Source organism: Tenebrio molitor, chromosome 3 (assembly GCF_963966145.1).
Source record: "Tenebrio molitor chromosome 3, icTenMoli1.1, whole genome shotgun sequence".
Classification (NCBI taxonomy): domain Eukaryota; kingdom Metazoa; phylum Arthropoda; class Insecta; order Coleoptera; family Tenebrionidae; genus Tenebrio; species Tenebrio molitor.
This window is the reverse complement of record NC_091048.1, coordinates 5,376,844-5,392,159: the sequence shown is the minus strand read 5'-3', so window position 1 is coordinate 5,392,159 and position 15,316 is coordinate 5,376,844. Positions and strand designations below refer to the sequence as shown.

Here is a 15,316-nt window from a genome sequence, read left to right as displayed (position 1 = left end):
TTGATTGCTAAAAGTACTGACTAAATATTCAAATCTTTAAAGACCCACTGATTATTCAAAATTCTCACAAAGATTTTTTGAAAGGGCTTTCAATTGAAACTAGTACTGTTTGGAATGAAGCTGGTTATAATTAATAAAAAAGAACTTCATTATCATAGTTTCTGAAGTTCTAAATCTTTTAAATCTAAATGTTTAAAGACTCAATAGTCGTAGTCAATTTATTGGTTTTCAAAGAAAGGAATGATACATTCAAGGTATCTTCTGCGGAAATTTGAAAGCATACCAATTACATCTTTACTTTCGAAGGACGTCTGTGGCAGTTTATTTCGTGGCTCGAAAACGCCAGAATTAACTCTTTGCAAGGTTTAAGAAAACGGAATAAAACTCATGAACTACCAGATTCGAAAATAATAAAATTATTCCTTAACTCCACCTAAGTTACAATATATGTGGTTCTTCAACAAATCAAAAGGGAACATAATTACAAAATTCTAATCTATGTACTTTTTGATCTTCTAGTTCTGACTGGAACGAAACTAAAAATCAAATAATGAAGGTTTTACTAATTACTATACTGTTTCTGAGCCCGATGCCGCTAAGGCATAAAACGACCCAAGCGATGACAGATTCCAGTGCATCCAAAACATTTCATGAATAAATAATTATAAGCAGAAAGATTAATATTTCTGGTACATATTACTGGTATTAAAATGTTATAGTTCAACTTTTTGGATTTCCTACTCTAAAGTACTATCCCTTACGTAGCATCTTCCAAACATCATGTTTTCTCACTCTTACGCCCGCACACAGCTTTCAGAACAAAACAAATTTGCATATGCGTAGGTATGTTAAGCGCTGATTATTATTGATTTATGACAACCCGGGTTTACGACTTACCGGCATCGAACTCAGAAATGGAGTTTACCTCTATTTAATATGGTCTAAAATCATCATTTAAGGTTATCATAAAGATTTTCTATGCTGATATCACAACAAAAAGAAAATGAAGGTGGTATTTCAATAAAGAATAAAAGGGATAAATGATTTATTCTTTTTATGGAAAAACGAGAGTAAGGTGCTGAGAAAATTTAAATTTACAGTATCAACAGCTCCGCATTTAGAGGATTGAATAATAGTAGTACTGTCAAGAGAAAAAGATAAACTCTAGGTCTTCTGGAGTAGAGCTAGAACCACCATATCTTCATTCAGCAGACCTAAGAGAGAGCAGAAACTCAAATAGACACTATTCTTTCCACGTTTTGAAATATCTCATATTTACTTCTTTAACAAATTGAAAAAAGTGAAATGATAATTACTCTTAAATATTTACTTGTTGGAAGAGATGTAGCACACTTAAAAAAAAGAAAACATATTTTATGGACGTGAAACTTTCATCAATTTTAACCGTGATCTTTGACATGGAAAATAAAGTTTTTCTTTTTTGCAATGAAACATCTTACAGGGACAAAACGACTTTCGCATTCCACATCCATTTCTTGTTACTTTCTCTTTTGGTGTCAACTTTAACAAAAAGAATTTCTTTCTATTTTTCTCTAAAGGTGGTCACAGCGATTCACTTGGAGAAAATGGCCCCCCAGAGAGTGAAAATGAATCATCACTGATTTTCCTCCAGGGCTTCCTTCTTTTACTCTTGTCTCGTTGCGCAACTTTCTCGTACTTTGTGCCAACAATAGCAGCCAGGAGCTGCCCGCCACAAGCTTTCTTGATCAAGCAGGTACTTTTCAAAACCGCACGACCTTGAAAGAAAGCAGTACTGTCGTACCTCGGTACATCATCCATTTCCCTCCCATTTTTGTGTGTATTTTGCCAACCCAACGAGCAAACACCATCATCCAAATTCACTGTACTACGACGTTATCTTATCGCTATTTGCACAACTTCAAACAGTTCCGGATACATGCAATTAAGTGGTAATTTGGTGCTTGATTAAATGCGCATCATGTACGCAGCTCAGCTACTTTCATTATTTTTCATCGATTTTGCAAATCTGGTTTATACCTGAGATAAGAAACGCATGTGCCACTTTATAATCTGTGCAAAATTAGCAAATCGAGACAAAGCGAGCTTCAAGCGGACCCCGAAAAATAAAATTGGATAACAACTCCGGAGTTGTGACAAGTCTGGACTCGTTGTGGATTATCTTTTATGTATCTATTTCTCAATTCCGCAAAATGTCACAAGCTCTGTCAATAAAATATGTTGAGAGGACGCTGCTGCGGAGTTGACTTAATTAGTACGAGCAAAATCATTTTAGTTTGGTTTAACTTTGTGCAACATAATCCTCATTAGTCCGAGGGTTTGAGTTCGCTTCTTCGGGCAATTAAGAACCTGAGGACTCTATGGCTCCCCAGCTCGAACGACATTTACTTAGGAGCGATCGTTACACCCGTTTTATAGATTATTGATAGAGCTGAATCCTTGCGGAATCACCACATTTCCTAAGTGAAACCGCAGACCTCGAGATCCTAATTCGGCCAACAAATCATATCTGCATGCGATCCCGAAACTCTTTCATTCAATTAATTTGAACACACAATGTTATGTCGGCGCTGTCTCAACTTATGAAGACAATTTGTTGGTGTCCTGTGGGAGTCTCATGAATAATTTCTGATTAATTTCTCTCACCACACACCACGACATCAATATTCCAACTGAGCCCTACATAAAGCATTGTTTCACGAGGCAATATTCCTAAACGATTTACTCAAAATTGACTTAAACTCCATCATTCAACTGGGAGATTAAGCCCACACACCTAAATAAACAATAGATTCTAACTGGATGGGAGCAAATCTGGACTGTTTGCAAAAACACTGAGTGCCTTCATTTCGTAATCTCCTTGTAAAGGATGTCATCTCATCCTTTCGCATTTCCTCAGGTGTCTCGTCGTGATAAATGGAGTGTCGCGTGCAAACAGCGAAAGAAATGTTCTCTGGGAAGGCTTCCAGTGCACAAGCATTTTATCAATGGAAGCGTGCGTGGGCGAGTTTATTGACTGGCGAATCCCTGTTTCTTGCTTCCGTTGACCCCTCCTGCCTCACAGTTTTAATTAATTTTGAATCAGGACCAGGTTTTGCAAAATAATTGCTCGTTAAAATATTTATGCAGCGAACACGTCCCGATCGCAGAATTCCCCTCTTTATCCATTATTAACTAGGATAAAAGGGAAATCGCGGAAAGGCGCAACAGTTTTCGCTTTGTCCAAATTGGAGAGGAAGGGAATGGATGTTCTGGTCGGCTTGGAATATCGATGGTATGGTTGTTTTTCAGAGAGCTTTCCGGAGCAAGATTGCACAGCTTTCAGCGTCAAATTCAATTTTGACTTGCAAGTAATGGACTAGTAGTATTTTGGTCGGAGAAGGCGAATAAAAATCGTACAATAGATCTCGCAAACTCTCTATCTTTCATCGTTTATTTTATTATTGACTTGCGATAAGATTTGGTGGGATCCATAAATCATCTCTTAACAATTCGTGCTTTCAAGCGGCTTCACCCTCCAGATCTATCCCCCTAATTATCTAAGATCGCAAATAAGTTGGATTATTCAAAATGTTATTTCAGAGGGAACAAAGCTACGAGATATTAATAGAATCGCAGGTATTGATCGATTCAATAACCCAAGAAAAAGTTTCTTGTAAGTGACATGGATCAGTTACTCCCTGTTCCGTATCTCTCCGGTAATCTTTCTCTATTAGGGCTTTCTTTAGTTTAGTTTGTCTATATAAGATTGATTGTGAGATTTTAGCCGTGGCCAAAAGAGATTTTACTTTATCTCCGGTTTAGTGTGAAACAGTGGACCATTTTTACGGTCCACATAAAAGGAAAAACGTCTCACAATAGATGATGCGAGCGATTTCAATAATAAAGAAACATTTTTCAGCTCGACGTTCGGAAAACACAAAAGCGTTGTAAAAAAACTTAAGCTTTTATTGTGAGGATATCCTTTTTGATTTAATTCAACTGGAGAGCGCCTCAGCTTTGAGATGAAAATAAAAATCGAGAAATATTAGCTGCAAAGCTCGGGGCACAAACGATAAAAAGATGTCGCTGAAATGTTATTACAAATTCTGAATTAGCTTTTTGTTCAATGGAAATTTAAATTTGTTTTCAGTGGCGTCGACTGTTCACATTTCGCAAAAACACAATTACAGACAATTGGCTAGTTAATTTCACTTTTGAATTACATTCACAAATGTTGTTAGAGGTCTTGGATTTTCTCATGGGCTGTGAGTCATATCTGCGCAACGACGAACATCGGTCTCTCGTAGACGTCTCTAAGAGTAGTGTTCCTCCACGTGTTACCCCGTCGCTAAAGTAGTCTCCGCCTTCGCGCAGATATTCCAAGGTCACAGCCCATGAGAGAATCCAACGCCTCTACTCCGTTAATATAGTCTGAAGTCTCAAACGCTTCATATAAGAACATTCCTTAGTGTGTCATTAATGATACAAATAATATACATTATTTTACATATTTGCAGAAAATTTTAGTTATGTTAAGGGCAAGCTGGTCCTAAAAAAGTTGTACTAAATACGATTCCTTGTTAATACTGTATAGCATGTTTTTCAGCAATTTTTTTTACTTTGTAAAAAACCTCTGTAAAGTAAATCACACTTTTTATGTTTGTCCTTTTATTTATTCACCGAAGCTTTCACAAATATCAATTTTTTATTGCTTATTAAACATTTTTTGTTTTTATTGATGCTACAATTACACTAAAAAAATTATTAGATCAAGAAATATTTAATTATCGTATTTTTTCTAATTGTTTATAATGTAATTTGATTACCACCTCCCACCTTTTAATTTAAAGCTGGATAACGATCTCAATCCTGTTTTCCTTTGTAAATATGCATTGTAATTTTCAAGACAACCTTTGACCTCTGTGAAGTGTGTTGGAGTTGAGCTTTGATCCTGCGGGCTCTAACCTACGCCTCTAAGTATCCTTCGGAGCTTCAAAGTTCACTGCAAGTTTCAGTAAACAGAGAAAATTGTTTAATTTTTCATTCCATTGATTAAAAATGTTGAAGAGCCTCCAGTTAACCACTTCATCGCAGACTCCTGATGCCGCTAAATAATTACTAAAGCTCTTTAAATTTCTATTATAAAAACCAGACGCGGTTACAATAAAAAAAAAATCAAATTGTTCTGATCAAATTCTGCTCAAAAGGAGTATAATTAAAGCTGCATTCAACGGTCGCCTCAAGCTCTTCTAAATTGGAAAATAAGCTCGCAAAACTAAAAACTTGTCAATTACGACAATTAATTTTTTATAATCGCTGCACTCGGTTTGACGTAAGATCTATATTTTTTTGAAGGCGCTCTTAAAACCGCACCGTCATTCCATGTTATCTAGTTTTTAACAGTTGATGTCATGCAAAAATCGCTCTAATCGAGTTATATAAATGCAAACATGATGATACCTGACTCGTACTATTACCGCCAGGAAAAAAGACTCTAAGAGGCTTCCCACACACGTTCGGCATTCTGCTCTATTTACGTATGAATAGATTTGCAACCGGTTTGAGTACTCCGGGGAATCCGGAATACATATATGGATGAAACGTTATTACCACAAAATGTCGCGGCATAAACCTGGAAGTAAAAATTTATGAAAGGGCAAAGGTTGTCGAAATTGTTTTTCACCAATGGTAGATTTTACTGAATCGAACAGTGGGAAGATGGTGTGAGGGGTAGAGTGTCAGTACACGAGACGATGGAATCAAAATGCAGTTGTGGTGCAATATGCATCTTTGAGCGCGGCTTGAAGTTCAGACAAAAATACCTTTTTAATTTTTTTTTTGAAATTTTTCTTGTGCACGTCATGCTTTGTAAGTACAATATTCCCTCTGAAAAATATCTTTACAAACGAATTTTAGATGAAAATTATTTCATGGTGAGAAAACATCTCGAAGAAACTCCCCAAGGGACTGATTTGCATCATGATTTTATGCATGAATGTATTAAGTGATCCTAACGACGTTACGGACGCTTTTTAAACGGAGATGATACAATAAAAGCATAATCTCTCTTTTCATTTCTCTTTATTCCTAATACCCATCCTACGTTTTTGTCGTCTTTAATGTTGATAGAAAATGGTGCTTGGATCACAACGTAAATTCTCTTTTGGTCTCCTCAACTCTAATTGACATTTTTACACATTTGGAGCAGCTACGGTATCTTGATTTTTACACACTATCTGTCACTTTGCCGCACGGAGTGTGTAAACTAAAACGAAAATTTTAAGCTCCAAAAAACTGTTAGCTTATCATTAATAAAGTCCTAAGACCGCTACCATTGATCCGTTCAATTTTTTGGCATAAAAAGTGAAAAACTGCTATGTCAGGGTAGGTACTTACTTTGATGGTTCAAAATTATAAAATTAATTTTTCAAATTTTATGAATTTTGAATACCTTCGATTTTTTGATGACGTTAGGATGTGGTTGTTTATAAAATTTTTCTACTCACCTGAAATTAAAGAAACGATTATTAGAAACAAAAACATACTTCGAAATACATAAATGTCACAATTGGCCGATCCCCCCCCCCCTTATAACAAGAAAGACAACAAAAAAAGATCAAAAACACAATTATTGTTCTCATATTTTTGTTATTATGTAAGTTCTTTCCAAACAAGGGAATAACGCAGAATGGCAAAATAATAAAAAATCACAAATCAGCGATAGAAAAAAGAAAAATAAACGACAGTTTAGACACTACACAGCGCCAACGACACAATGGTGAACTAGCGGAGCTCTATTTACACCCTAAATATTTCTTAATATTATTGTATTTTTTTCCTGTTAATAAAAAGAAAACTACAGTTTCATATTATGTAAAATATAACACAAATAAATAAAATCTAAATTGAAAAAGTTGTTGGCTCTCAAGAAATTAATTACCAAATGAAATAACAGCAGTACCAAGAACTCTTTCTCAGTGGATGTTATTTTAATTTGATGGGGGCGATTCAGTTCCTCCTCAAATTAGTCTCGTTAATGGTTTATATAATGCCCAGATGTTCTATTAGGATCACATTAGCGGTCAAGGTTAATAATATTGTTCAGAATTTTTATTTGCAAACGCCTTGACGGTGGTACCTCCTCCTTCGTGTGACTTTACAATTTGTATTGATCAAATATGTATTCAACAACTGCCGGCGACGACCACACAAGTTTAACGACATCGGCTAACAAATTGAATTTGCCACCAGTGCTACATCTACATAACGAATGATACGAGACTGAAATTTTGTATTATCTCTCGACACCCTGAACTCTCACATTTTACAGCAAATTAATTAAAACCTCTGTATTAACATGGAGCTTGTCACAACGGAGCTCTGAGACATTTTTCACTTCTACAACGTGCAAAGCTCGCCCTTCATCTAATTCACCACTCTTTGAGCCGCAATATTGTTTTTAGAATGATGGGCTGGGAATAAATCTGAAATGAAAATTTCACAAAGCATACACTGGTTGTTGGTTCTTTGATCCCTGTGTAATATGCCAAGCTACACCGACTGAAACTGATATTTCCTCATCGACAGAGAGCGTAAAGTGATCACATCAAACATGGTTATAATAAAAATTATTTTCTAGGCACCCTTAATAAAAACGGTAATTTTACTAGACGAAAAGTAACTCTTTTTCGGACGCTGACCGTGGCGCCATCTGTTGGTCTGTTTAGTAAGTTAGCAACGAAAGCTACAAAACCGATAATTGTCCTGTCACCATAAATTATGTAAATAAGTAATCATATTCTAAATAGTAAATTTCTAATTTTGTTGGCAAACTGATAACAAACTGTACTATAAAAAAATTATTAAAATGTATTAATAAATTTATCTATTTGAAAAAGGTAGATACAAAGTAAATGTTTAATTTTTCCAATGATGTATTTTGCTTTGTAGTTCGTGAGATCACCTAAAAAATTTAATGTGCACCTCTGCCAAAAGGTGCCTTTTGTCCTTGCCTGTTTTCAAGCCTCGGCTGCGCCTCGGCCAGAGAACTCAGACTCGGACGAAAAAGATGCACTTTTTGGCCTTGATACACAAATAACTATATCATATTCTATTACTTTCTTCGTACATTTCAAAGATAATCGACAATGATTAATAAAAACTCGACACTAATTAATTGCATTCTATTCGGAGTACAAATACATACTTGGTTAATTTTTTCATAAATATTTTTTCATTAAATTTGTAAATTAATTCAATCGTAAATAAATTGGACATTTGCAAATAAGATTTTTGTTTTAATGTTAGCATTTTAAATACAAATTAAATTAAAATACTTTCACTTAGAATAACGAAACAAAGCGTAGCAATAAAAACAAAAAAATAAAAAGAGATGCTTTGATAAGATAAAATGTGAAAAACCGAATTGTTAATAAACGTACAAGATAAAAAACATTCCGTTGTAGAATAATTAAATGAGATTATAACGAAAAAAATTGATTTTGCAACAATGAAATTCGCTGAAATGAAAGGAACACTAGTAAATGTTGTTAAATAATATGATTTCCATTAATTTCACGGCTTTCTGAAGATAATCGTTTATTTTGAATTGTAACACAAATTCCTCTTCACTTGTTCCAAGTAGATACTTCTTTGAACAACTCTTATCTACTTAGAAATTTCAATAAACACCGAAAAACTAATTATTACTATCCAAATTAGCATATTAATTAGCATAGAACAGTCTTAATTACTCTCTATTTATAGTCCTATTCCTTAAATTTACGAATTTTCAGTTTTAATGACTACACTAACCTTAACATTTTAATTAATATTTTATTATTAAATTTACTGCTTAATTAATTCTTGAAAAATTAAATTTTGCTCTAAAATTTAAAAACTGGAAGGTGACGAGACATTTATTGCAAATATCGTTGTACTTAAGCTGATCGTTACTTATCAATAATATTTACGACTGTCATGAGTACGTTACAACTTGCTTTACACAGTACCAATATCCTGGATGGGTCATAAATTATTCTGAAAGATTTCCCATCCAATGAAATTTGTCTTCTTTTTTTCTAGTTTTTGTTCAACACGTTCATTAGCTGCTTGATTTAGTGTTTGGAAGATAAAAATCTTCTTAATGATTATTATTAAAACTGTTATCTGCCAAGGAATTAATTGAATCGACAAATAATAATTATTAAATGTATAATGAGAATGGTGGAACACCGTAAAACTGACTAATTAAATCGTTCAAGCGTGGCGTTGGGTAAAAGGTGTCGCTGAATTTACTGCGATTGAATTTTCTAAGACCTTAATAAATGTTGCAGTTTTATGTTGCACACACTGACTACGTATAGGAAAAACTTGAAAGTATCAAGCATCAAAAAAAAAAAATCAAAATTCTTTAAAATATCTAAGAAAAAAAATATGTAATACAAAGATGGCGACCGATGCAGTGGAGATTGTACAAGAATTCTCTCATTAAAAGTTTCGATAACAGAGGGTGCTAGTGTTGTTTTTCTAAAATATGTAAAGGAGTAGGGCTATTGATAAAGTTTCTAAAAGTAGATTTTCTATTCACATTCCTCTACCTTCTTTGACATTTTGATCTATGGAAGTTGTCTATATAATTAGTAGATTGCAATTTTGTTTTCGCTAACAATGATTTTTAGTGCTATCTATTAGAAACAATGTTACGAAATAAAATTGTATGAAGTTCCCTAATCTTCTGTCCTTACCAACGACAATAAACGATGAACTATCTTAGTAAATTCACTCTTTCTGATCCGCTTCTTCTTGAAATATTTGCTTCTTGATATTCTAATTTTTGGTAATTTTCATATTCCTTCATTTTTCTCAATGCTGCACAATCAAAATCTTCTATTGTTCTCTTTGTCAGCTCCTGTCGTAGGTATCATGCGTTCAAATGAAAACCTGGGCTGAGTAGGTGTTCAAAAAGTAAATGGAACAGTGTAAAGTTTGAATTTCCCGCCGTCTGACACGAATGACATCTGTTTATGTTTAATCGGCCCATAATTGAACATGTTTGTTTTTAGCATGCCTTTAGATATTTGCTTCGAGAATAGGAATCGTTAGTTATTTTATTTTTAATGTAAAACATTGCAAAGAAAGAAAAAACAGAAAGATTCTTTCTTTATAAATTTTACGTTAGCTGTCAACAGGCTCTAATTACAACTGTCAATTTACACTTCAAAAAAAGTAAAACAATTGACGGTTTCCAACGCCTTCTCAGCCCAGGATTTCATTTGAACGCCCGATATTTTGATTTTTTCGTGTCTTTCTTCTGTTTCTGCATTCCACAATTAATTCTTTTATTCCACTCACTCTTTTTCTCGCTTTCTTCGAAATCCACATTCTTTCGTTTCGGTTTCTTATTTTCTCCACCTTATCACTGATTTACAATTTGTTCCTCAATGTATTTTCTACTTTATTGCCTTAGTTTCAATCTCTGTTATCTTTCTCTTCATATTTCTAAGACATACACCAAACTTTTACTACACATTCAGCTGTCATGATGTACCTTTTCAATTTTATTTCAAATTTTCCTCGTCTTATGCTTTTCTTCTTTATATTCCTCTTCGTAGTTATTTTGTGGAAAAACATATTTCAGTTTTCGCTTCTTTTATTTCCTTTAACTGTATCCTTTCGGAAAAACTTTTCCAACAAGAAGGTAGGTATGCCTCACCACTTTATTTATGGCGTACCTCAAGGATCCCATTTGGGTCCATTCTTACACCCATCATTTATTCATGATGCTGATTTTGCTTTCAAGAATAACTGTAAAAATTTACAATAAAATAAGACCAACTTTCTTTATGGTGCAATATGAATAGATTATTTTTTTTAAATATATACTTTCACTAAAAAAAATAATTTCGTCTTGTATCTGATTAGCAGTTAAGAGAATAAGTGAAATACATAGTTCCACTGTAGTTAGTTTAGTTTAGTTTACTAAGTACCAAAGATTATTATCTTTGATAAGATTTTGTATTTTGTTATTACTTACCATATTTTGTACATTGTGAACAGTTGCCATGTTTGGGTGGTTGGTAAAAAAGTACTTTATTTATAACATTATGTCATTGTTGGAAAGTAATCTATTTTTAACTCTCCCTACGTACGATACGTCACATACGATCAGCATCAAAATCCTTATTTATTGTCTACTACGATCACTTCCTACGCAAGATTGTCTCCGATAGTGACACAGCAATTCGATAAATCACCTTCCCAAATTCGTTTCTAAAGCGCTAATATTAGCGCTGTAACATCACATAAAATCCGCTATGACATTTTACTATCCGCTCCCACCGTGGAGCTTACTAAATTATTGACACACACCCGCACCTCCACGTGCAGAAATGGACACATGTCATATCTAATTTAAAAGCGACGTCGTTCGAGTAGAAAGTGGCTCCCACAACAAAAAGCGTCCATCAAATTAAGACTGACAAACTGAAAACAATCTTAAACCCACGTCGTATTCGCCAGGTTTTGATGTATCAAGTATCGCTTACTTTTGCTACTTCTTATTCAAGATGTCCGTCATAATGTACATATTTTTAAATTTAAATTTGCTGCCTCCGGTGGAAATCTTGTTTGTTATCGATTCGAGGGGTTGTTTTTATTATTTTCGCTCCTTTTATGGCTTCTTAATGCTGCATAAAAGGTAGAAAACCTACAAAATTTAAATGAAGTTGTGTAATCTTCTTAATATATTTTTGTTATGCCGCTCTCCAGAGATAACTTTATCCGGGATTGTGGCGCAGAAGACAATGAGCTTATTCATGAATTAATTATTAAAAAGTTGGTTTATTATTATTATCATTATGTATTATAATTTAATCCCTTGGACGTTTAGGTCCTCTAAGCATTTCAATTATAATGAGAAGCATCTGTCCTAGTCTTTTCTAAATTATCTAAAGTTTTTCCCCTTTTGATATTTTCCATTTAATTTCGTCCAAAGAGTATTTTTTGATTTTATATCTTGTTCACTCCACCTGATGCTTCTTGTGTTTTCTCGAATTTATAGAATGATTATAAACTATCTTTCCTTTTACAGAATTCAGTTTTCTATCCTTCATTACTAACTACACTTCCTTAAATCTTTTCTACAGGGATTAAAATCCCCACAAAAATCAATCATAACTTTTCTCTTCCTCTTTACATTTTTAATATGTATTCGTTTTTACAACACAACTTTAGAGACTACGTAGAAAACTTACTTTAAAAAAAATCGAACTTTGCTCCTTTTTTTTTAGTTGCGCTCTAATCGCCAAAACTTATATTTATTTATATTTATATTAAATCTTAAGTACGGTCAAAATAGTTGTGTATCAAGGCCAAAAAGTACATCTTTTCTAACCGAGTCTGAGTTTTCGGGCCGAGGCGCAGCCGAGGCTTGAAAACAGGCGAGGACAAAATGCAATTTTTGGCAGAGGTGCACATTAAATTTTTTAAGCGACCGCACGAACTACAAAGCAAAAGACATCATTGGAAAAATTACAAATTTACTTCGTACATATCTATCTTTTTCAAATAGATAAATTTATTAATACATGGTGGAAGGACTACATAAAGTGTCCAAGAAATGAGCGTTTAGGAGATGTTGAATAGGTCGACAGTGTAATGAAACTGTTTCCAGTTGAATGACAGATGTGAGGGTTGAAAGAGGAAATAAAAATAAAAATGAAAAGTAAATACATAAGTATATGAAAAAATGCTTTCATGTTAAAAGAAAAAATCAAAAATATATTTAAAAAATGAGTCGGAGGAGCATATACAAAGAGACAGCATTTAAGAATAAAGATAGAAAAAAAGGACAGATCTTATAAATATTTGAAGGAAAAGGGGGAAAAAATATCTAGCTGAGAAATAAACACTCAAGAGGTAAAGACATTCAAAGGGAAATGTAAGAAGTCCAATTAAGATACGCACTTAACAACTTAACAATCTTTGAACAGTTCAAAGGTTAAAGATATATCGGGTGTTTGTTTAAATTTATCCTCAAAGGGGGGTTCAATTGTGAACGCACCACTCGTCAGTCTGCAGAGTAAAAACACAAACAACACAAACAGTGAGGATTTAAGCAGCTGATCCGTGGTGTATTCACAATCGACTCTTCAACGCCTACTTCGACCATACATTTTTAAATGAACAACCGATATATTTTGGCGCGGAAATCAAAAAATGTCTATCATAATACTCGGAAAATTTGTTGATTTCAGCCTATTTTTCAAACCGATTTCAAGGATTATATTTCTCCTTTATACAGGGGCTGTCCCAAAATTAACGTATTCCAAGTCGGGAGTCTTGTAGGGAAAAATCTCAGGAATCTCTAAAAAATAAAATAAAAAATATAAGGGGGGGGGGAGTCTTTACAAAGATATGTGGTTCTGAAGGTTCAAACTTTTCATCATGTTTTCTTCAAATAAAAAATATAAATGGTTGACATTCATTTTGAAATATGGTGAGGATGACTATGTAAAATATTAAAATCTAAATGAAAAGACATTTCTTGAAAAAACAGCTTTATCTCGAAAAAATGAAAGGTTTATTTTTCCAATTTTTGTTCAAAAGGGAAGTACAACATAGCTAGAATATTAATCAGGTACTTTTGAACAAATATTGGCAACTTTGATATTTTTTTCAATGTGACAGCAATTTTTTTTTTAAACATTTTTACTTGGTCAACAGGATGTCCCCTACTAAGCCCCGAACTCGGAATACGATAATTTTAAGACACCCTGTATAAAATTACAAATGGTGTTCAGCAAGGAGCACCATTGGGACCTCTACCTAGCGATCTGAAACTCCTTATTCAATCAGATTTGGATAATTTCCAACTTCTAAATATTTCCTGTACTAACCTCAATCTTCATTTGATAATTCTGTATTAATGAGATCTATCAAATCTTGTACGTGGAGTAAAAAAGAAAAAATTGAATAGAAATAATAAGACAGCAGTGCGTAGCAGCAGTGGGTGCAGTGGGATAAAAACACATGGAAGGCCAAACGAAGGAAGGAGTAGAAGAGAATAAATTTGGAAAATAAAGGAACATTAATCCAACAGGACAAGTGGAAGAAGATAAACATGCCGGTTTTTCCAGTTGGAGTGTTGTGTTAGTCGCGTCAACACCACATTTTGTGAGTTGGTCCAAATAAATAAGGCACGAGTTGCAATAATCCAATTTTCTGGTGTGGTCATAATCATAACACTGCAGTTCGCGCCATTCCCACACTTTTATTTTTAGACGTTAAAATCTGCAGAGAAACTTGGTGCGACTTCGAGACGAATTCTTGGTGCACCCTGCGTTGTAATAGTTCTGCTAATAATAACCTCGATTGGGAAGTACCAAGAGGCAAATTGCATCCGTGCAAAATGAGTCGAGTCTTCGCGTCGCCGAAAACACAATTCACATCTCGAACTCCCTCCGCTCGATGATATCAATTTGACTGGGGAATGTCGATCGTTTGGCCCCGGGTTTCGGCCGAAAATTCGCTCCAACCTCAAGGTCCACGATAATTGATCAAATTTATTTAATAATAAGTCGAGCTTGCGACATTTCGTCCTCTTTTTGGTCGATCGCGTGACGAGAGCCTTTCCAACCTTGCTGTTGATTCTCACAGATTTGGTCCGAGACGGTGATTTACATTTTGTTTTGAACGGATCACACAGACAGACAAATTTGGTGTAAATGTTGTGTATCACAATGCAAGTTATGTAAATAAATGTTTACGATGTTGGCGTCTATTTATAGCTTCACAATTGCGATATAAGTAGTTAACATGTATCATATTCCTGGCTGTCGAGTGTCCTTGTTGAGAGCACGGTTTTATCGGTTGAACAAATAAAATTCGGATTAACACGGAGCAAACTTGCGGTTGATATCGTCTTACAACTAAACACTTGTGGTTTGACACATTTTTTGCCAACCGTCACTCTTGTAAAACTCGAGTGCATCGTGCCAACTCAAGTCTTTCTCTCAAAGAAACCATTTTGTTGCACATTTTCTTCGAACTGTTCGGTGGCGCATCAAAGTACTGTGCCGACGCAGTTTTTTCTATTTTTTTTCCCATTTGATATAAACAATCGCAGCGCAAATAACAAATGCCGCAATAGATAACGACATATATGAAAGTGTTTACAAAAATGTTAAATGCCAATAACACAATAGGAAACATTTACTAACATTAATAAAAACACCTACACTTGGCACTCGCACCGAATCCGAAATTATTTTAAAACCTTCGGCTACTTTTACATCTTGTTTTAAATTCAAAAACAATACGATTTTCAAGGTCG

General features: G+C 34.2%; 1 protein-coding gene across 2 annotated transcripts in view; it reads right to left on the bottom strand.

Moving 5' to 3' along the window:
* LOC138127174 (receptor-type guanylate cyclase Gyc76C-like) overlaps window positions 1-15,316 on the bottom strand; it is a 104,538-nt gene that overhangs the window by 73,286 nt on the left and 15,936 nt on the right. The window lies entirely within an intron of this gene.